We start from the raw sequence: 6,000 nt of genomic DNA, 5'->3' as shown, positions 1-6,000 counted from the left end.
GTGGCTTATAGATGACGAACTTCTTTTTAAATACAGAATCGTATAATTTTGTATTAACTTGCACTTATCAGCTTAAACACTGTTAGGATATTTTAAATTAAACAACCAACTTGTTCTGCAGGTTTTTTCCTGTCTAAGTGGAAGTAAGGTCCTGCTAAATTTGTATTCAGAGTATTTCCCAAGGTTTTTTAACTTTTCAGGTGCTATTTATTGATCATAAATTTTATTTTATAATTTTAAAAAACTGGCAGCTTACTTCTTCTTTTTCTCTAAATGTGGTTATACTTTCATCTGTTCTTCTGTCACCTCACTTAAAGTTCTGAAGAAAAAAGGACCTCTTGCTTTGTAAGCTCTTCTTATATAGCAGTTCCCTCCTTTTCTCTCCCATCTTGTTTCTGTATCCTCATGTAACATTTAGTGCTTTTCTTGTATAAACACAGTAAATGTTTCCTCTCGCTTAAAAGAGCAAGAATAAACACTTATCCCACTGCTGTCATGCTCCCTCCCTTCACGTCCAGCGCTGTCCAGCTGTATGAAGTATGTTCAGCCTGTTTCCTCACTTCCCAGTCATTCTTTAGCCTGTCAGGCTTTCTCTTTTCTCCTCCTATTTACTTAGGATATCCTGGGAAGTAACCAGATACCCTCCCTTGTCAAATCTAGTGTGTTCTTACCAGCCTTCACTCTGCTCAACCGATTCATAACCTGTCCTCTTGACCACTCCCTCCTAGGGTACTCCTCTCTGATGTTGACTTTTGTTCCAGGGTCTCGATCCCAGCGCTCGGTTGGTGCTATTTTTTCCCCTGGTTAAGCTCATGAGTGCCCAGAAGAAACCTTCAGCTTTCCCTCAAAAACTGGCTGCTCCTGTCACATTCTTGACTTTCATTAATGGCATTACCATGGACCCTGCCACTGAAGATATTTAATAGAAGCCTCAGAATCATTTTATTCTTTTTTCTCCTCACACTGAAAGAGTTATCAAGTCTTTTTGGATCTGCCTTCTAAAAAACTCTCTTGCATTTGTCCCCGCTTCACTTCTGCTGCATTCTTAGTTTAGGCCTTCATTCTTCTTCCCTCACAAGAATCTTTTCCATGTTGCTCCAGTTAAAAAAGAATTCCCCATACTTCCAATCCAGTATATTACATAGTTAGCATTCCTTGAGAAACAAACAAACAAAAACCTCTCTCAGGTCCCTAGGCCTCCGTGCCTTTAACATGTTGTCCGCTCTGCCTCTGCTCTTCACAACCACAGCAAATGGCCTTTGAGAGCTGTGTGATGTTTGGTCTGCCTCCCTAGCTGAGGCACAGCTTTGCACATGTCCCCATTGCAGACCTCCTCGCACTGAATTATACACTTACATAGTTTATCTCATTCACCTTTGGGACTCCATTGCTTAGCATAATCCCTAGCTGGTGCTAAATAAATGGTAGTATTAACAGAGGGAAAGAATGAAATTGACATAGATGTGATTATAAAAAATGTGAACAAGTATATGATTTTTAAATCATATAAATGATTTAAATGATTATTTAATCTGGTAGGGAAAGCAGTGATTACCCGGCTTGTGAAATACTTTACCCTCTGCCTCCTATAGTATCAAGAGTATTAGGTAGAAATTTTACAGTTCTTAGGATACTGTAAAATATCCTAAGAACTCTGAACTTAACTGCTCTCTGCTCTGTGTGGCAGGTTTAATCTCACCTTTGGGGCATTCCCTCAGCACCGTCCCCTTGCACAGAAACTCCAGTATTCATGTAACCAATCACATTTTTGAATGTCTCATGTGCAAAGCACCATGTTAGGGGCTAGAAAGGGCATAGAGGTGAATGAGACAACCGACTTGCTCTCAAAGATGTCAGGCTTTTTCTTTTGAGGGATAACATAAAGTGCATAAAGTAGGCTAACTTTAAATTTACAGCTTGATAAATTTTTACATATGTAAATAATCATTTCTACATCCCCAGAAGTTTCCTTCCTGCCCCTTGCCAGGAAGGAACCTCAAAACCACTATCTGATTTCTGTCATCAGAACCTACTCTCTTAACTGGCCTTCAACACTGGTAGCTGGGCTTCCCTACTCAGAACCTTAGTGAACAACAAATAGCTGGGTTATTTCTAACCTAATGCTTCAGAAAAATGAACTATGCTGTCTGTGTTAAGAGAGACTTAAAATTGGTGACCCACGGTGCCTAGTAGCCCCAAATAATTTCTTCTATCATAAATTGATTTATTGAGGGAGGGATTTAAAAAAATTACTGTGTGGTGTTAAATAAAAGAAATGGGAAGAGTAATTTGCAGTCAGGACATCTGGGTTTGAGTCTTCAGCTCTGCCACTTAAAAGTTGTATAATATTTTGCAGATGGCACTTCCCATGGGCCTGTCTCTTCACATGGTTCCCAGCCTACTTACCTCACAAGGCGTGTTGTATTAAGTAAAATAATGCATAAGAAGCACTGTAAACTGTATAGTACAAATCAAGTATCGTTAGTAAACCAACATATGCATATACCCTGTGGCCCTGATAATCTCCAATCCAGACATTTCTTCCAGTTCAGAGTGACAAATCACTGTGGGCTAGATTCTTTAGTAAGAACGCTGAGATGACTTTCTCTTTAGAATGGCTAGCTATTGCCCAGGCCAGGTCTGGAGGACTTTCATTTGGCCATATCCTTTCCAGAACATTTCCTATTGTATACTGAAGATAAGGTCAATTAATGACTTCCAGTTCTCAAATTCGGACTCTTAATTTCTTTGCCAAAATTGACTACAAGTTGCGAGTATTATGACTGTATTCCTAAAAAGGAGTCTCATCTTAGTGAAGTGGCCACTGAAAGATTTCTGATCTGTTTTGCTTCCGGAGATGGAGTATATGCTTTTTGCATTGCATGTAACAGAAAATTTCATGCTTTTTACATTATAAGCCCAGATGTGGGCAGCGAATCAGAGAGAAATATATGAGTTGCCTTGTCCAGTTTTATGCCTTTGTCTAAGATTCAGTCAAATTAATATTTTAACTAATACATCTTAGCAGAGTTTAAAGTACAAACTTAACATCAGTGAGTAAAGTCAAATCTCAATAGTAATCATGTCCCCACTACCTTCACTAATAAAACACAGGTACAAAACAATTATTTCTTCTAAATATTTTTTCTATTCTAAATGTCTCTAGTTTTAGAAGAAAAAATAAAACACCTGCTAGTAATTATATATTTAAAGGGAGCAGCATTTATACTCTTTATTCTTACATGTCTTATTTCTACAACTTCAGTTTACTATTGGACTTCAGAAATTTAAAGAATAACCAAAAAATCATTAAACACCTATGTGTGAACAGTAATAAACTGTAATTAGTGCAAAATGTTGGTGCTTCAGTCAATCAAGTTCTCAGGAATATGGGCAGGTCAATAAAATACAAATTTCTGTTAAAGGTAGCAAACATTCATCTTGCTTATTTTCTTAAACTTTAATCAAGTATTATAGCTTTGCATAAAATGTAGTGAAAAATAAGTTGGAGTGTTTGAGGATCTATTTCTGAAATTTAGTCTCAGGAGACTTCGTTGGTGACACACTTGATTTTATTTGGTAATTAGATAAAAATACTGATCACTGATCCCTGGATTGTGACCATCCCCTGGAGAAGGAGATGGCAACCCACTCCAGTATTCGTGTTTGGAGAATTCCATGGACAGAGTAGCCTGGCAGGTACAGTCCATGGGGTAGCAAAGAGTCAGACACAGCTGAGCTCGTGGTGCACACTTCAGACAGCTTTAAGATGAGACAGAAAGGAAACCACCAAGTTTTTGGGTAATGGGCATTCTTAAATGCATGGCTCAAACCAGATGAACCCTTTTCTAGATGACTTCTATTTTTTTAGGTGTTCTAAATATTTGTATATGCTTCTTAATGACTAATGAATTTGGAAGCACTGAAAAAATGATTTTTAAAAGTTCTCAGTGTTTAATTATTTAATGTTAAGTCTGATACTTAAAAGCTGAAATCATTTTTAAAATGTCAAAATGTCTTTTGTACAGAATATTTTATTACTTTTGTAATATCTTGTATACAGTGATTTTTTTCTTGATAATAAATGGAAAAAATTCTAAAGCCGTTACAAAAATTTGCTATCTGACTTTTAAAACATTTGAGATTTTCTTATATTTATAGCATACGCCTTACAGAAGAAGGCAGTTTTGGTTGCTTAGAAACATTAGACATCTTTATGGAATGCTATAGCTGAATATATTTGCATATGTAACTGTCCTTTAAAATTATAATTCTGTTTAGTACCAAAATGCCTTCTTAAAAGATTTTCATTTTCTGCCTTTCTGCCTTATTTGCTTCCCTGTGTCTCTCCCTTCTTCAGCAATTCAGAACAAAAATCATTTGCTTATTCTGCGCAAGGTAAGAGTTACATCTGCCACAGGGAGAAAAGTGCCGGCCCAGTGTGGGATTACAGTGTGGAGCCTAGGAACATTTGAGGGGAGGAGGGAGGGGAATCTCATCGATCTTGTATAAGGGTGTGGCAATAGAAGATTGGTTATTTATCAAGGGGAATGATCTATTAAGTAAAATGTTAAGGCTAATGGGAGCCAGATTTCTGTCAGGAACTGCAAATAAGGAAAGGGAGAAAACTAGAAGAAGGTTGGAAGTGGAAGTACTGGTATAAGCTCATAGTATGTGTAGGTAAACAGAGGTGTGTGTGCACACATGCACGCCATGAGGGCTTGGGAGCAGCAGTGCCACAGTAGCAATGGGCACATCTTTTTTCCATCATTTTCCATGAAAAGGAACCAGTTCTTCTTAGAGAAATGGCCATTTCAGGGCTGCAGATGAAATACAAGATAAGCCTGGAATGTCTTTGTATTAGAAAGTAAGAACATGCTTTAGGAATGATGGGGATATGTCAGAAGGACAAAGGAGCCAGCTTGAAGGGGTATCCACTGGCCAAGTCAACACTTAGAAATAAAAATAAATGCCAGTAACAAATTATAAACCATCAAATAAAATAGGAAGCCATGAATCCCCAAGAAGGATGTGGATTCAGTGTAATGCCAACCAGTACATGTAAAGGAATGATGGAATTAGAAAATCATTTGACAATCATTGTGATTGGTTCAGGTGAAAGTCTTCAATAAATACTAAAACTAGTGAATGAAAAGTTTGATGGTCTCCCTACAAGATACTTATTAAAGGGAAAAAAAGGGTTAACTAAAAAATTGGAAGAGCTTGGCACACATCACCTTCATTAACTGATCAAAGCCCAGTTACCAGTAACAGCAGGTATCAAATCATGTGCCATCTGAAAGGATATAAGACGGTAATCTCCCATTTGTGGGTATTCTTGCTAGAAAGGTGCAAGCTAAACCTAATTATAAGGGAGAAACTAGAAGAAGGTTGGAGTTGGAAGTACTGGTATAAACTCAGTTTTCAGTGTAAGTTTTCAGTTTCTTTCAGGCAAGCCCAAAGGAGGAATAGTCAACAAAATAGCCTGAAATCCTCAAAAACGTTAAAGTAATGAAAATCAAGGAAAGGCGGGAGGGGGGATCGGGAAGGGGAACACATGTAAATCCATGGCTGATTCATGTCAATGTATGGCAAAAACCACTACAATATTGTAAAGTAATTAGCCTCCAACTAATAAAAATAAATGGGGGGGGGGGAAGTAAAACTCTAAAAAAAAAAAAAATAAATAAAAAGATAAATGTGATACAAAGGAGAAAAAAAAAAGAAAATCAAGGAAAGACAAATTGTATCAGGTTGGTGAAGATTAAAGAAACTTAATTAAATGCAGAGTGTCATTCCTGACTATGAAGGACATAGTTGTAACAACTGGTGAAACTTGAGCCGGGTGGGTGGATTAATTTATAGTAGTATTAGGGGGACTTCTCTGGTGGTCCAGGGGCTAAGTCTCCCATACTCCCAAAGCAGAGACCCGGGTTCAATCCCTGGTCAGGGAACTAGATTCCATATACCGCAACTAAAAGTTTGCATGCCACAACTAGA

The sequence above is a fragment of the Cervus elaphus genome, chromosome 11 (assembly GCF_910594005.1).
Source record: "Cervus elaphus chromosome 11, mCerEla1.1, whole genome shotgun sequence".
NCBI classification, from domain to species: Eukaryota; Metazoa; Chordata; class Mammalia; order Artiodactyla; family Cervidae; genus Cervus; species Cervus elaphus.
This window is presented reverse-complemented; position numbering follows the sequence as displayed.